Raw genomic sequence first — 18,312 nt, 5'->3', positions numbered from 1 at the left:
ACAGGAAAATTTTTAAGTAGGGGAGAATGGGATAACTTTAGTCTTCTACTTTACACATATCTATATAGCAAGTATTACTTTTATAACTCCGATGCTCTGCCTTTTAATAGTTTTAAAGTATTAAAATAACATTAAATATTAAAAGAAAGGACACTTAACATCAAACGCTCTAAAATGTTGATAGTTAAATAAGAACTAATTGAAATAGCCAATGTAATCTATCTGCACCTACTAAAAAAATGTATATAATAACCTATCATGCTCCCGTGCCCAAATTCCAACCTTTAAGAAATAGGTATTAGACCCCACTCCACAATAGACACTGTGCTTGGCAATGGGCATACAATGATGGACAGGACATACACTATCCCAAATGCCTTCATTTCCAATCCATTCCAGTGCTTACTACTTCCAAAACATTCAACCTAACCCAACCAAAATCAGATGAAACATTCTTAAAATGATATGTCATAGCTGTGGCCATTTCAGTAGATTGAAAAACTTCTTTAGTAATTCACTTGCTAGGTTTCTATGGGAATTGCACAGCATTAGTACAGCATTATAGACACTTAAGAGGAGGAGCTCTGGAATCAAACCTGGGCTTGAGGTAAGACTGTATGATTTGCTACCTATGTTATCCCAGGGAAGCCTTCATTTCCTCATCTGTCAAATGGGAGTAGAATAATAACAGTAAATCCTCAGAATATTGCTGTGAGGATTAAAATTAAATGAGATCCTTTATGTAAAAAGGCTTAGTACTAAACATAATAAACACTCAGCAAATGTTAATTATTATAAATAATATTATAACAGATAACTTTAAAATACAAAAACTGTTCACAACTTGCCAAACATTTAAAGTCTTATACCTATGTCATTTCTCTAAGAACAAATATGCATATTTGTGTATGTTTGTATATTAACACATAAAAATATTTTTTAACATAAAAACCCATAATTGAAACTTTTCATTACTGTAACACACCAGTACATTTGTGATATTTTTATATATATGATATATACACACAAAGGCATCAGTGCATGTTGTCAAGAACTACACTGTAAACACATGTTAAGAACTTGTCTGTTGCCCATGGTGGGAGGGTGGGGGGATCTAGATCACCAATTATGATTCTAACTCATATATTTAAATTTTTAAAAATATTAACATTGTTAACACAATATAGACAAATATCTTAAAATCCAGCCATCTATTAGTGATTAAAAACTCAATTTATATGTATCGATACTTCTTTAGTCTATAAAGTACATTCATGAGTATTATCTCATCTAATCCTGTTAGCAGCATAGTGAAGCAGGCTTTTACCATTATCCCCATTTTACTACAGTACTGGGAAAACTAAAGCCCGGCTAGGATGAATTTCTCAAATGCACAGCTAGTAACAGGACTGGTCTTAAAGCCAGGTCCTCTGACACCATCACAACCATTTCATTTACATTGGTCTCAGACATTTCATTTAAAGAAAGACAGAAAACTGCGCCCAATAATTTAGGTGTGTCAGAGAGCTCTACAGATAATTACACACGGCTGCCCAGTTTTACTCTCCTTATTTCTAACTGCAGTATTTCAGGAATCACACAAGTGTGCACACTATAAAATGTAGAACAGAATTCATCCAAACTTCCTGTACTGGCCAATTAATACCAGAGACCGTCTTCTCCCTTACATTTAGCCCTTTGAATTTAACATCTTTGTCATCACTGATTAATTTCATTTTAATATTACATCTTGAAAAGACGAGTTAACATAAAGTAAATAAAACCATTCATAATGTGGAAGAATATCAGACCAGATACCATAAATTTATGACACAGCTAAAGAATCTATCTCATGTCTAGTATACAGACATTAACAAGTTTCAGTTCACGTTTGTGAGGAAAAAAAGGTTAGTATTATTATAGTGGAATGGGTTGTTGTATAAACAAGTACTTAAATAATTACTACTAAAGGCAGAGTTTCCTTAAATAAACACAGCAGCCCTCAGCAACAACATTTGAGGAACTCTGCTAGAATAGAGACTGGCGAAGCAGATAAGAAAGACACTTCCCTGATTCTACATACACTCAAACTAAGGCACACAAACCACAACTTATGCTTACATTTTTCAGTATTCCCAGGTGTCCCTTTCCCTTCTCAAAAAGCTAAAAACCATGTAGATAAAAATATCCTTGAACAATCTCAAGAGCCTAAAAGAAGTTAGTGTCCTAAAAGAGAGAAATAATATAAAGACTTATGATTTCTTTGAACCTAACATTTTAAGTACAACCCACAGACCTGAAACTACATTTTCTTTCTGGGGCTGCTCACTGGTCTCCAATACATCAATCCTGTAACACTGTGAACTGTGGTGATAGACTGGTTCATGCTTCTAAACACAACAGAATTTTTCCAAGGTTACATACACCGTGACACGAGGAACATTTTTGCAGCATCTTATTTTCATTAATCAACTAGTTTGGATGTCCTAACGGTGCAAACATTATTAACAAAGAAATTTTCATTATCTTTTGAACTCTCCAAAGTCAACCAAAGGCCATGGCACAATGGCAAAGAGTACTGAATAGGCAGAGCTGAATACTGGTGAAAATTCTGCTACTGGCTGGTTGTCTGACTTTGGGCATCTATCACTGAGGGAGAAACTGAGGTGCAAAGACGTTTTAAGTACAGCAAAAAATTCTAGGGAAGTGCCACATCATTATCATAGGCCAAAACTCTCAAGGCCTTGTTAGAACACCCTGGGTTTCTGATCAAGTCATAACGTAAAAAGAAAGGAAAACCATGTAAAGCATAATATGTTTTAAATCACAATAACCACCACTACCACTACCATCGCTAACTCCATAACTATTTACTGAGCCTGCATTATGAGCCAGAAACCGTGCTAAGCACTTTCACAGATTTTAACGTTTAGTCCCCGCAACAACACGGACAGTAGTTAATAAAGTGAAAGTATCAGAACCCTCAAAGGGACAGAAATTTTCAGTTTACAAATGAAAATATAAACAAATTATTAAAGAAACCTGCCCTTTTTCTCTACCTTCCAGCCTATACCTTTGAGTATTAAATTTACACGAAAATCACATTTATTTTCAGGACTCTGTCTTCCATTTAAAGAATACTGAGATTCAAGATGTTGACAATCATTACAGAAGAATAAAAAACTCTGAGCTTAAATACTGGCACCAAAAAAACCCTTCCGTCCAACTTCACTGAATAATTGTCACCATTCAAAGAAAAGAGAACAGCATACATATCCGGCCCCACAATAATAGTCTTCTAATTCTAATGCCCACACTAGCAATCAGTTAATGCTGTAATTATAGGGACCTATATCATCACAGACAAAAAAAAAATGTACAATTGCGAAGTCAAGTTTTGACTATATATACATACGTACGCTATTTTACATGTAAATCTTACAGTAACTGACTTACAAAAACAGCAACTCATCTAAGGTAAACTAATACACTAGGGTGTTTCTGAAGACTCACTTTAGAATATCAGCAGCATAATAACCATGATATTAGCAATCAAACTTTACTTAGCAGAAAGTTCTTAGAGGCTTGGGAAGCTGTGTATAAAATGGAGTAGACAGGAGAGAAGGGTTCCCTGTGCTGTTTAAATCAACTACAGGTCCCAGCATGCAATGCTCTATTCTGGAGTTAGGAAAAAACCGCAATGCATCGTGGGACTTGTAGTAAGTAAACCACTTCCCCCTATCACAGTAAGTTTCAAGAAACTGAACTATCTAGCACAATCTGACTAGATCTTACTATCAGGGCCTAGTCAAATCCAGATAAAATTTGGTTGTTCTCTGCCCTAGCACAGATTCTTCAGCATATACTGGAAAAAGTATCAATTAACATTTAGATCAACATTTTCACATTAGAAAAACCTTATACAGGATAAGCATATAAAAGAAATCCTTAAAAAGCAAAAAGATGTGTTAAAATTTTTAAAGACACAATTTTTAAAACAATTTTTTAAGTCTGATCAGTTTCAAAGCTTTCTATTCCCCACCTCCCAAAAAAAGTTTTAATTGTTCTACCAGCTTTTCTCTTAACAGTCTTTCAAGTTATGTTTTTATGAATAATTTTTCTTGAAGGAAATTCTCATAAGAAAACATTTCCCATACTTTAATACTGCCCATTAGGAAATGTATTCTTACAGTTATACACATACCACCATCACACACACACACAACAACAAAAAAACGAATAATACTTAAGTTCCTCTTTTGTCAAGTCCTTACTCAATATTTACCCTCTCCACTCCTCACCCTTCGTTTCACACACACGTGTGAAAAGAACACTCAGGGGGAAAAAATTCCATTTCTCTCATCCACTGACGTCTTCCAAAAAAAAAAATTTTTTTTAAGCTATCAATAACATGTCCAAACCCAATTAGACAACTTTGAGCTGTAATTTATTTATATAGTTTCTACACACACCCCTGTTTTCTGCAAGACTGAAGGAGGAGGCTGGGAAAGAACTAAGTGCAATCTGCATCAGGAGGCCTAACACAGGTGGTGGGTTATTTTCAGGCAACAGCACCTTCACAAACATGCTGTGGAATACAGTCCAAGAAATTCCTAACAAGGAAAGATAAGCTGGCACACAAATTTAACATAATCCAGCTAAAAATCACCTGCAACACAAGCTACTACATTTCACCATAAAAGTGACAGGCTACTATAGGATCTGAAGCTTCATCAATACAACATACTGTCCATAAGGCCAGAGATAGCAGTTGCCATGGTTACTATCACCCACTTTTATCAGGAAATTATTGTCATTAACTCTGAAGTTTGGGGTACTTATTTAAAATTTTAAAAAAAGAGTTTAGGGTTCTGACTGTTAACTGAGTAAAAGAATCAACTACTGTTTAATACGTAAGTATGCTGCTTTACAGATGCACATGGTTAACAATACTTGGATCTGCAGCAGAAAAAAATCAATTCCTTTCTGCTGCTCCTTCTCTTCAAGTACTGACAGTTTGTATTCTCAATGCAGCCAAAACAATAAAACAAAACCCATCTTTCTGGCTTCTGTGTTTAAGTTATTTTTCTCCCCTAGGCCCACAAACAGAGTCAAAATAAAGCCTAGATCATCAACCTGTTAGGCCCCATCCCTTTCCTATTTCCAAATTACCGGTTCACTTTTTTGTCTACTTTAAAAAGCAGAAAAACACTTCCATAGATGATTCCAAAATATAGGAAGGAATAGTTTCCTTCAGCCGAGACCTGCTCACTATTTTTTTATTTAGCAAGGGGGTGGGGGGTGTACAGTTTGCAGTGTATTGGAGGGAGAGAAGCAGAGAGGCATTCAAACTGCCAAACAAGTGTCCAGTGTAAGAAAGGTGCCTTAGAAAAGCCCAAAGGATGACTGAAACTCACATATTATCTCTAAAAGGGAAGAGTTCACCACCATTACAGTTTAAGACTCAATTGATAGACAAGCAATATAAAAGTTATTCTTAAAGGTCTATTTCAGCATTCTCACAAAAGATAACTGTTCAGAAATTCAATACACAAATAAGATGATATGAAAGCCTACAAAACAGTATGGCCACATATACACACAAATATACAAAGAAGGAAACATATGCTATTTAAGAAATAATTATCTACAATACTTTTAATGCAGTGTTAATATATTACCTCTTTAAAAACAAAACAAAACAAAACAAAACACCTCAAGGCAGCAAAAATACACACCTGGTAAAGTTAAAGTGATCAAAATGCACTGCTATGCTCCTAAAGAATACTTAGGGCCTACAAAAAAAGCCCATGTACAAAAGTTCTGAGAAGTCAACATAAATCATTAATATTTCCCATGACAAATTAATACGAAAATTCAAACACGTTTCAAGAAATCAGCTCTGAATATAGATATAAAGGAATTCTGTCAAAGGTTAGAGACCTAAAACTTTAATCCCTTCCTTTTCTCCCTTTCAATACTAATTAAATACAAAAGACTTTGGCAATAAAATACTAAGGACACAAAATTTAAAAGCACATTAATATAACCTTAATGTCAGTATTTCCTTAAAAAAAGCTTTAGTATTCACTGTCTGCAGGATGAAAACGTTAATATTACCCTGAGAGGTTTCATTTTTATCTAAACAGTTAAATGTTTTTCTCACCCGTCACCGAAGCAAGTTTCTACATTTCATTTCTAATTGAGGTTATTTCATAAAGAGCAGTCAATTCTAAAATTTAGGGTATTCTATCTTTTGATATGCTCATAAACATAGGGACTCCCAATTATCTATATGTCATTTTACCTTAGTCCAAATAGGTGAGCAGAGTCTATTAAGAAGGCCAGAACTCAAAGTTCTGAGTTTTAAACTTCTGGGTTATTTTTACACAAAAAATATTTCAGTGCACTCCTCTAGATTTGAGTAGTCATTTCCTCACGCATCCCTCTAAATTAGAAAAACAAAAATGATACACACATATACCTAATACTAATGATACAAATATGTCTTTTTCACTTTGAAACAAGTTTGAAAGGTTTAGTTAGTAAGAATTTTTCATAAAGTTAGCAGGATCAGTTAAAACAATCAAAATATTAACTGTGACATCTGTTACTCTGTGTGTTAATAAGAGTCTATAGAAGAATCCGGGAACTTAAATAATCACTAAAATCAACTACTATCACATCAATGGTGAAATGAACAAAAACTTTAACAGGGGATACACATTTCACAGGATCTACAAAAGGAAAAATGATCTTTTTTTTGAATTAAGGGAAACTGCCTAGGCAGCATTTTTTAAACAAAGCTTCAAAACTGTAACAAAGAGCTTTTTGGTAACCACAGCAGTATTTAAAAAAAAATTCATAAAGTGTTCTGGGTGCACTTTTAAGGCACTCATTTCCCAAATGATATGGAGAAAGTTCGTATTTTAAAGACAGAAGCTTCTGTCCACGTATTAATTAGCCACCTATCTCAACAACTTAACATCTGCATGGTTTCTGGCAATTTACAAAGAACTTTCACATGTATTATCTCATTTGATCTTATTGAGAAAAAAGTACAGTATTATTCCTAAAAAACAAACAAAATTCAAGGCAGATTCATCAAATTTTCTACACATTCCCAAGTTTTTAAACTTTGACATAAAACTTTACAAGCCACCGCAGTAGCATGATATTTCCAGTGATAAATCAATTCACCTAACACTAACAGACTTTCAAAGGACATGTGCTATAAATGCTACAAAAATACTTTCATCTTTATGCAGTTATTGTTAAGTGTTACTAAGGGACATATCAGCAATGACCCATACCCACAAACAGAACTTTACTTCTAGCTCAAGAATCTCAGTCTTTGGAGGCCAACTCAAATACATCAACCATATGTATTTATAACGCTGAGTGCCTAAGAATTTATCTGTTAGGAACACTGTCCATAGATTGGAGGAAAAAAACACAAAAAGTCTAAAAATTTTTCCATACAATATCTCCCTTTCCAATAGTTCAAGTACTCTATATCCCACTTGTATTAACATTATAGGGATGACCATAAAGCCTAAAGTCCCAAGTCATACCAACTACTTTTGTTTACAGCCATCCATTGCACATAATTTTTAAAAATGTGTTCAACACCCCACTCACCAATATGAGAATAACCCCTCTTCAAACTAAAATAATTCTAACAGCACTCTGTACCTCAGGGCAGCATCCTTAAGCTATCCACAATAAGCAATCTACTTTGTGTAATATTGTAAGCAGGTAAAAAGCAGTCAAAAATTTGTTTCAAATGGCAAATGGAACTTTTCAATGGACTTACTCAAAATCTTTCTGGAACTTTAAGGTGTTAATCCTGTTGCTTAGTTGATGCTAAGTAGAGCTGTAATAAGTAGCAAGACCCTCAAAATTCATAGATTTCCTTTATCTTGCTGCAGCACCTCCTGCTGGATAGCATTTAGAGTTCTTCATGTAAGCAGAAGAAGAGTATTTCTGACGCAGCTCTTTCCAGATGACTGAATGGGAAAAAGGATGGACCCTTCACAGCTAAAAGAAATAGGGCCCCATCCATCATTTATACCTCTTAAAAATAAAATCTGGCATAGGCAGGAGTCTTAATTTGTTACTTTTCCATTTCCATAAAGACCCGCCTGAGTTCAAAGTACAACATGTTTAAATAAAGCTTGCAAAATTAGCTAAAAACTATGTTAAAAAGCCTTCAGAAGCACTCAAGCAAAAGACTATTAAGACCATCCAAGCAATGCCAGTCATATTGCAAATACTATTATGTTAAGACAAGCAAAAGTATGACATAAAGAAAAACACCTGGAACATTTTTAACATGTTAGCCAAAAGTTTGTGTTTTGTGAATTTTCTGCACTATTACTATGCTCTTCATTTAAGGATAGTTGTATATCTACAAAAGTTTTAAGTGCAGAAATTTTTTTCATAAACATGAGCATAACTGCACACAAAAATTTCCTCTTTGCCATCAAGAGATGTGTCCTGAGATTTTAAAATGCATTCTTCAGACATTTTAAATGGCCCTTAATAAGCCAGTTTTGAGCCCACGATGTAGATTCCATATACAGAGACAGAAAAAAGAATAGAAAAGAACTTACCAAAATCAAAATGAATAATAGTATTTCCAGTAAAAATGTAGTAACAGTTTCCTACAACGCTGTGAAACCAAGTAAATTGTGAAACTTAAAAAAAAGGGGGGGGGAGAGAGCTAGTCTTCAAAAACCAAAAGAAAATCTGACTTATTTATTTCCACTGCCCAAACGTGAGTGAACATCAGATGTAAACAAACAACATCAACACGGAAAAGTACACTTAGATGTCATAGCCCCAGTTTCAGTCCCCTTATCAGGCCCTCAATGAACCTACAGATGTTGGTGAGTAACCTCTCTAAAAGAAGATATTCAAGCTCTGTGCCCTAAAGAACCCCTAAAAAGTGTGCCTATGAAAAGGTTTCCTAGAGTGCATAACTGCTTAAAAAAATTTTTTTTCATCAGCCCAAATTAATCTGTTTCTAATATTCAGCTATCAATTATTAATATATAAATGTTCCTCCTTCTCTAACGTCCCCACCTCAAGCATCTACATTCCTGACACCTACTACTAACAAAAATGCACAGCTCGCACCCCAGTTATGGGGCAAATCTTTGAAATCCAAAACACAGTCACAAAGTTCACTGTCAAGGCCAGTGCTGAGGCCCGCATACGCCCAGACCTTAACTCACATTTGAAATTCTAGAAAGCCATACTTGCAGAGACATCATTTAAAAACAACACAATGTGGACGTGAAAAGTAAGATCCTCTACTTCAAGACCTAAACAAAGAATATTTCAACATATCACCGGAATATGATGACACCAGATTCACCAATAAAAACAAAACCTGCCTACCATTAGCAGCCGTACCCCTCATCTCAACAACTCAACTACTTAGAAATCACTCTCAGCACATCTGCACCCCACAACCGGCGTGTGGCCTTCTCCGGGGGTGCAAGTCACAAAGTTGAAAGGAGACATTCTTCCCCCGGTGCCCAATCTCGACATCAACCCCTCCCCTGCCAGGGCCACCTTGCTGCTACCCACCATCGCGAACGTGGTCAGGGGAAAAAAAGAAATCCTAACAGCACCGCTCAGCAGAATAAAGAGACCAAAGAGAGGATGACGAGAAGTGTTGGGAACTGCGTGCACGACGGGGCTGGACCAAACGGAAAGAGTCCCACTCCGCGCGCCCCTCCCCCCGGCGGGGGCGCGAGCGGGGGAGGGGCGGCTGCGGCCCCTCTTGGAGCGGCCTGGCGGCCCTGGCCAGCGCAGGGTCCCGGGGGCGCCCCGCGGCCGCGGGATGCGGGGGCGAGTGCGGGAGGACCGGCCCCAGGGTGAGGGGTGCTGGCACACTCTCCGGAATAACAAGTTGCAGAAGAAGAAGAATAAGCGGAATTTCCCCAACGCTGCTCCGGCCACCCAAGACAAATGCACCAACACACACACACACACACACACACACACACACACACACACACACACACACGGGCCCGGCAGCGGCAGCAGCCGCAGCTTTTTTTTTTTTTTTTAAACCAGATCCCTCAGTCACCAAACAAGATGGTTTTCAAAAAAAAAAAAAAATTAAATAAATAACCATAATAAAAACTTCCCCCCGACATCATCCTGGGGGGAGGGGGTAGTGAAAGAGCCCCGGCGACCACCCCTGGGCGGAGGGAGAGCCCAAGGGGGCGGACGAGGCTCCGCGCCCCCCGCCCCCGCCGGCGGCCCCCTCCCCGGCCCCCCGCCGGGACAATGTGACGCCCCCTCCCCGCCACCCCCGGTGCGCCGCCTCTGTCACCCGCTCCGGCCCAGCACTCAGCGCCCAGGCTCCCGAAGCTGCTCATAAACTTACTTCCAATTTATCCTGGGGAGGGGTGGAGGGCAGAGGGGAGGAAGGGGGAGACAAGGTTTTTCCATTGTCTTTTTTTTATGGGGGGAGGAATAGGAAGGGCACGCAGGGGGGCGCCCCGAAGGGGAAGTTATTGCTCAAATCTCAAGTTGACTGAGGGGGTCCTGCCGAGAACACCCCCCTTTCCCTCCTCCCTCCCACACACCCCTCCCATCCCCCTCCCTCCCCCCAAAACAAACTCCAAGCAAGCAGCCCCTGTACCTCCCAGAGACAAACACCAGAGACAAGACAGAGAGACAGAGAGAGAGAGAGAGAGAGAGAGAGACAGACAGAGAGAGAGAGAGAGACAGAGAGAGAGAGAAGGAGGGAGGGAGGAGGGGGAAGGGGAAGGGGGGAGGGAGGGGAAATAGAGCTACTCCAGAAAAAAAAAAGAGAGAAGAGTGAGGAGAAGAGAGAATGGAAAAGCTGGGATACTGCACCCTCCTGCTGCTGGCTGGCTGTCCCCCCTGGCAGCTGGAGGCAGGAACTCTGAGCAGGAGAAGCAGGAGGAGGAGGAGGAGGGAACTCTTCTTCATGGGGAGGGAGGGAAGAAGCTGGAGCTGCTGCTGCTGCTTCTGCTGCTGCTCTGGGCCTCTCGCACTTTTTAGATATTAGTGTGTTAAGATGGTAGGTTGTTCCCTTCTCCCTCCTCCTCCTCCTCCTCCTCTCCTCTTCTCCCCCTCTCTCTCTCACTCACTCTCTCTCTCTCTCCCTCTCTCTCTGGGCTGTTTCTTTCCTCCTCTTCCCCAGGCAAGGGGGGGTGGGGAGGAGGGGGTGGGGGGAGGAACTGGATCCTCCTCCTCCTCCAGGAGAGACACACAGGCCCCGGGCCGGAATGTGGGGGGAAAATCAGAGCAGCAGGAGAGAAACTGTGGGAGACAAACAAGCCCAACTCTTCATCCTCCTCCTCCTCCTCTCAGCAGCAGCAGCGAGCACCACCAGCCCATTCACCACCCGGCCCCGGGCCGCAGCACCTCCGCCGCCTCAGCCCGGGGATCCCTCCGCCCAGGCCCAGACACACTCGCCCGCGCGGGAGCCCGCCGCGCGGCCCCGCCGGCCCGCCGCCGCCGTGCGCGCCCCCGCCGCTCCCGAGAGCCGGGCGAGAGGGACTGGGGCTGGGAAAGCGGGGACGAGGGCGGGGGGAGAGGAGGCGCCGGGGTAGAGGGGCACGGCGGGGAGGGAGGGGGCCGCCGGGCGGAGTTGTACGGCGGCCGGCCCGGGCCCCCGCGCCTCCTCCCATGGCTTCCGGGGCGCACGGTCCCCCCCAGGGGCGACGGGGCGGCGGCGGGAGGGGCGGTGGGGGCCCGCGGCGGCGCTCGGGCGGGCGGACTACTTGACGTGTCGGTGCGGCGAATTTATTTCACTTTGCCTAAGGAACGGGGTGTGCTGCGGTCCCCATTGCCTAGGGAAAAAACCCGGATGTAAAGTGAGTGAAACTAAACTAGAGTGAAGTAGGGCAGCAGCAGCCAAACTCCAGTGCAGCGGCGGCGGCGGTGATGGGGCTGAACAAGGAGCGGCGGCGGCCAAACTCCGGGGCCGCCGCAATGATGGGCCCGTGCAGCGCTGCAGCTCGGCACCCGTGTAGCTGCAGCCGAGGCGAGGCCGGAGCCCGCTGCGGCCCCCCCAACTCAGCGGCCCGAGCCCAACTCCCCCTCCCGTCGCAGGAGCTGCACAGGGGCTCCGGAGCGGCCCCAACTCCCTCCAGTGCAACAGCAGTTGGAAGGGGGGAAATAAAGCCGCGAGGGCAGGGACGGAGAGAAGCGATGGGGAAGCACTGCAATGGGAGAGCGTGGTCCAGGCAACAGGAGAAAGATGCAACCTCAAGTCGAATGCAACATGCAATCCCCGGCCGCCGCTCGCCCGCTCCCTCCCCTCGCCACCCCGCCCCCTTTCCAAATAACTACCCTTGAACCACTTTATTAGCCGTACTTAGTCCCACACTCGCTTCGGGGAGGGGCGGGGGACGGGATCCTTCGCTCACCTTTATTTATTGCTGCTTTCTCCCCCCTCTCCATGTTTTTTATTCCTAAGTTCTTTTGTTCTAAGGGGGATGATGGCATTTACTTTTCTGCTTTGTGTAGCAGGGCAGTCGCTGGGAATCAGCCACGTATAATCCGGCGGTTTGTCATATTTTATTAGTGAAAGTATTTTATGCCTATTCTACCTCCAAGGACTGTAACATGGAGAACTGCAGGGAGGAAAAAAACATCAGAAGAATTCTTGTTTTGAGAGATTTCTTGGCGGGGCGGGGAGGGCTTTTTATTTATTTATTTATTTTTTCCCCTGCAGGGGGGTTATTTAGATTTTCAAATCGATAGTTTTCAACTTAGGGCTGAATGTTTTTGTATGGAAATACTACTAGATTCTAAAACAACCCCCAACCACAATAAAGAAAAAAAACAAAAGTCCAAAATCTTAGATTAAAAAAAAAAATCCCTGCTGGACAGTGATATTATCTGTTCTGTGCAGCACGCTGGACTTAACGTACTGTTGGCCTCCGAATGTTAAATAACAATAAGCCCGAACCTCAACTGAATACAAATGGGGGGTGGGGGTGGTTTTGTTTTTAAGGCTCAGCACTTTTGTAGCATCTGCCACTACGCATTTTCCAGGCATTGATTAGCCATGCAACTCCCATAGACATGAAGTCCAGTTTTTGCAGATAAAGAGCAACAGTGGTGAGATGATCTGCCCAAAGTCAAAGTGAGTCAATGACAGAACCAGAAATAGCCTTGGGCTCTATTTGTTACTAGTCACATCTTTTCCATTAAATACTAATTCCTCCAAGAAATAAACAGTATTTTAAAATAAATAGACGTTCTTTACCTTGTTATGTATTTCCACCAGAGGTGCTTTGAGATCCTTGGACATGCAGGCATTTTCTTACTTCTGTGACCTGCAAAATTAAGTTTCGTTTCTCAAGAGAAAGCAATTTTTTAAAATTTTGATTTCTTAAAGCTAAAAAATAAAGTACGGGCTTTATTTTATATATGTAGGCCATTTAGTACCCTGAGCTTTAAATTTTAAAAAAATTCACAGCAGAGAAAGTGTGTAAGAGTTTGAGATCGAAAGTGAAAATCCCTATAAATGATTCAAGAAGCCTGGTTGAAAAAAAAAAGAAGAAGAAGAAGAAGAAGCCTGGATGGATGAACTCATAATGTTGTGAAACTAAACCCATAACACAGTCAGAATGAATAAAGGAAGGACTGCTCAGGTAGTAAGACGCAGCTTTACAATCTAGAGATAACTCTAGTGTATCTAAAAGATGAGTGAAGGCGGAGGCCTTTCAAGCAGGACCCACTAGGCACTGGACCATAATCTAATGGTGTCATTTCAAATCAGCCCAGGCTGTCAAAATTTTTTCAGAGCAAGACTACTTTAGTGTTCTTGCTGGGGAAAAAAAAAAAAAGAAAGAAAAAAACTTTAACATGTTTCAAAATTTCATAGAAAAAATTCAGAAACTCAAATTGTGCCTGAATATGTAAATGCTATAGAACAGGAGTCAGCAAACTTTTTTCTGTAGAAACCTGGATAGGAAATATCTAGACTTTGCAGACCATACAGTCTCTCTCACAACTTCTCAACTCTATGCAGTAGTAGTAACACAGAAGCAGCCATAGAAAATATATAAACAAATGAGCCTGGCTGTGTTCTAATAAAGCCTTTATTTATGGGCCCTGACATTTGAATTCTATGTACTTTTCATGTGTCAGGAAATATTCCTCTTTTTTCACCCATTAAAAGAAATGTTAAAACATTATTAGCTCGTGGGCCTCAAAAAACCAGGGGGTAGGCGGGATTGGGCCCATGGGCTGTCGTTTATCAACCCAGCTTTTGACGATGAAAGCCCCTGAACTTCTTGTACAAGAAGATGCTTGGTTACTAAGACATTTGAACAGCAGTCAGAAATCAGTGTCATGCAAGCTCATGTTTTAGATATTTACACTTAATTAAAATAGTTTAACCAAATAATTGTCTAATACTCATATAACTATCAAACTCTATGAAAAAGAATTCTCTAGCTTGTGATTCATTGTTGGACCACGTTTGCATTTACATACTCTTCCTCACTCTAAGATGGTGAAGAGCAGTGGGACCAAGTAGCCGTGGGTTCCCACACCCAAGAAGTATCACTCCTTCTCAGCTAAGGCACTTTAGGCAAATTACTTAACCTTTCAGAGCCTTAGTTTTCCTATCTTGTAAAATGCAGCTATTAATACCTACTTTGTAGGGCTGTTGAGAAAATTGAATGAAATAATTCATGGAAAGTGCTTAGCAGTGTCTGGCACACGGAACCACATAACGTATCTTTTCCTGTGCCTTCAAATTCATTTTCTGAGTTAATGTAACTAGAGAAGGTGAACACGTGGAGTCCCAACACCTTGTCAGTGCAGATGTGGCATATGGCGTCCAAGGAGTCTTGGGGTGACTCAAGGTTGTGATATATTTCTGTGGGTCTTTCTCAAGCTCATAGCGTGCCTGACGTGGGGCACTCACTAGACACTCACTAGCTGTGTGGCCTTAGACAAACATTTAGGCCTTCTGAACCCTGGTGTTTCTCATACATAAAATAAATATAATACTCTGTAGGACTTTTGAAAAGGCTAACTGGCATAAATGCTAAAGAGAAAAGATAACAGTATAAGTTAGTGAAGATCCCAGAAATAAGCTGAGAATTCAAAGTTCACCATCAGAATCTCCTTTGAAGTAAATTGTTCAACTTTCAGACATGAATGACGTAATGATAATAGCAGGTGTACAATGACTTAGAGTTTGTTCTCCTACCACCTAGTTACCCTCCAAAAACCATTTAGTAGTCATCAAAACCCTGTTGAGCAAAGTTGTAAACCTCAAATTTTGAATTTTATTAAATATTGGAGTACATTTTTAATTTTTATATAAGCAGTCAAATCTGTCAGTGTTTTCCGATATATTCCTGCCTTCTATTCCATGCTTCAAGAGGTCATCCAAAGTCCAAGATTCGAAAAATACCTACAATTTTCTTCTTGTATTTTTATGGTTTCTATTTTTTACATTTACCGTGTGTGTGTGTGTGTGTGTGTGTGTGTGTGTGTGTGTGTGTGTAGGTTAGGAGGTAGGAATCTAAATAACTTTTGTTGGACAGAAAATATTTAATTAATATAGGGATTCTATTAGAGAATGTAAAATGTCATTCAAAATAACAAAACAGCTATCTCCCTATAAGGACTATCAGTCTAATGCAGAGATACTGTAAATATAGGAGAAATATAACAGAGACATTATATATTGTAGTATCATAGGGAAGCATTATATATTAGAGAATAAAGAAGTTTCTTCTGCATTTTCTTGTTTTATAGTTTTGTAGTAACATAGTACATGCCATACCCTAGATATTAAGGTTTTGGTACCTGTATTTGTATATGATTGTCTCTGATATTCTGGAATTTGACAGTATTTCAAACAACATAATGACCCCACCCCCCAAACAACTACTGGAACAGCTTTCTCATCCAGTCCCCCCCACCCGCCACCTGTCCTTCACACTGTCCTTTTTTCTACTCCAGGCTGAAAACTAACCCCATTGTCTCTTAAAAGGTCACTCTAAAGACGATTTGAACACTGTCTGAAAACCTGAGGGTCCTGCCTCTTCACTGAGACAAGGAGATAACTATTGGAGTTCTTTTCCAATTCTTATTGGGCTGGAATAAATGAAAACCTGGCTTGTACCAACAAAATACTTAAATAAGGAGAGGAGACATATCAGTGTGATTTTTAAAGAATTATGACAGAAAATCCCCAGTGACTAGCAGAAGTTGAATGTACGCTCTTTCTCCCCTCTGTCTCAATGGTTTCTGATCTTTTAAAAATCTCTTGAACTGTCTTGTGCGTGCTTTTGTGGTAAGCTGAAATCATCTTTGGAAATGGGTCAGATATAACTGGTAACTAAATAAATACTGGTGGATAAGCAGTCAACCCTCTCGAGAGTACTTTCTTTTTTATTTATTTATTTTATTTTGGGCTGCGTTGGGTCTTATTTGTGGCACTCAGGCTTCTCGTTTCAGCGCGAGGGCTTCTATCTCATTGTGGTGCGCGGGCCCAGCAGTGGCTGCACACCAGCTCCAGAGCGTGTGGGCTCTGTAGTTGCGGTACGCAGGCTCCCTAATTGCGGCTCGCGGGCTTAGCTGCCCTGCGGCATGTGGGACCTTAGTTCACCAACCAGGGATCAAACCCACGTCCCCTGCATTGGAAGGCAGATTCTTAACCGCTGGACCGCCAGGGAAGTCCCTCGAGAGTACTTTTCAATTTCCCTACTTTGTCATAATCACCAAGGTCAATTTAATCCTAAGCAACTTCAGGTGTATGTGTTTAGTAGCACAGACTAGACCAGGGCTCGTAGCGCTATTGACATTTGGTGCCAGATAAGTTTTTGTCGTGGGGGCTTTGTAGGATATTTAGCAGTGTCCCTGGTCTCTACCCACTAGATGCCAGTAGCACCCTCCCCTCACGGTTGTGACAACCAAAAATATCTCCAGACATTGCCACAAGTCCCTTAGGTGTGTATGGGGCAGGGAGGAGGGTAAAATTGCACCAGGTGGGGGATGGGAAGGTGGGGGATGGGAAGGTAGGGGATGGGGGATGTCAGGTGGTCAGGGTTGATAACCACTAAACAGATAGATGGATAAACGGATAGATGTAGGTGTGTATTTGCATATGTGTGACTCTGCCCTCCACATGTGTGACTCTGCAGATCCCAATTCCTTTTCCAAAAAGTAACGGGGGTGGATCAGGGGGCCTAGGCTGGATCTGTCGGTAAAAACTAAAATGGTTTCAATTAGAGCTGTAGAAATGTCTGCCCTAAAGCTGCTGAGCTGCTAAAAGTATCACAGGGAGATCCTCCAAGACTGGGGATGTGGAAACAACTTTATCATCTTGTTATTTGTGCCTTTAGTTTATCTATTATCAACATAAATAAATTGTATTGTGGGCCTTGAGCAAGGACGTTATCTAGTGGAAGGCATTCCCAGATTTGGAGTGTGAAAACCTGAGCTTGGGTCTGGGCTCTGCAAATGTCTAGCTAATCACTTTATCTCTCTGGGCCTATTTCCTTGTCCAAAATGGGTAAAACAATAATACTTAATCCACTGGGTTGTTGTGAAGGTCCAAGCTGTTCATGAGAAGTAGCAGGGCTTATTCTTGAGGAATTAGGAACATTGAAATCATACAGTCCTGGGTTGACCTTGGGTAGATGATGCACTATTGTAAGCCACAGTTTCCTTGTGTGCAAAATATAGAAATAATCATGTGACTTCATAGAGTTGTCACAGAGGTTAAATAAGTTACATGTGCTGGATAAATATTATTATTGGTCATTGGTAAACTGCATCACATTGCACAAATACATATCATTTTATTGTTATTTCTTTTCTGTGAACACTGAAACCTGGAAATCTGAAGAACTAGTTAATACATCTATACAAGTGAAACCCTGTTATAAATATGTTACAACCCAAATTCCAAACAAGTGAAAGCAGCATTAAATTGTAGTGTGCAACCTTTCATCTTCCAAGTTAAATCGGTTAGGGCACAAGTTTGTTGCAATGACATAAGGTTCTCCTCCCCTTATTGAAATAATGTTCTAATAAGTTTTCTACAACCTCTGTATCACATAAAACACATGGGGTCAGGCATAGCATGCCCAGCTAGCACAATGTTCATCCTGAATATTGAAATCTGACTATGTGCTGCTGCAAAATTCACCTTCCCCAAAAGCATTGGCAAACTGCATTGCAGTCCTAAAATGGGGGTGCGGGGAGGTATCTGAGGGTATCTTTTATATAAACTGTTTAATTAAAGTATAACATTCATACAGAGAAGCGTACAAATCACAT

The 18,312-nt window shown here is 40.9% G+C and overlaps 1 protein-coding gene across 10 annotated transcripts in view; it reads right to left on the bottom strand.

Annotated features, from left to right (window-relative positions):
• Positions 1 to 11,404, bottom strand: part of PHF21A (PHD finger protein 21A) — a 195,422-nt gene extending 184,018 nt beyond the window's left edge. For 4 of the 10 annotated variants that reach the window (XM_082627634.1, XM_082627635.1, XM_082627633.1 and 1 more), the window contains exon 1: positions 10,882 to 11,129. The gene's annotated coding sequence lies outside the window, so the exon portion shown is untranslated. The other 6 variants (XM_082627641.1, XM_082627636.1, XM_082627637.1 and 3 more) reach the window with 5 other exon arrangements.
• Between the last annotated feature and the right edge of the window lie 6,908 nt (positions 11,405 to 18,312).

The sequence above is a fragment of the Mesoplodon mirus genome (genome assembly GCF_964341445.2).
Source record: "Mesoplodon mirus genome assembly, chromosome: 7".
Classification (NCBI taxonomy): Eukaryota; Metazoa; Chordata; class Mammalia; order Artiodactyla; family Ziphiidae; genus Mesoplodon; species Mesoplodon mirus.
This window is presented reverse-complemented; position numbering and strand designations above follow the sequence as displayed.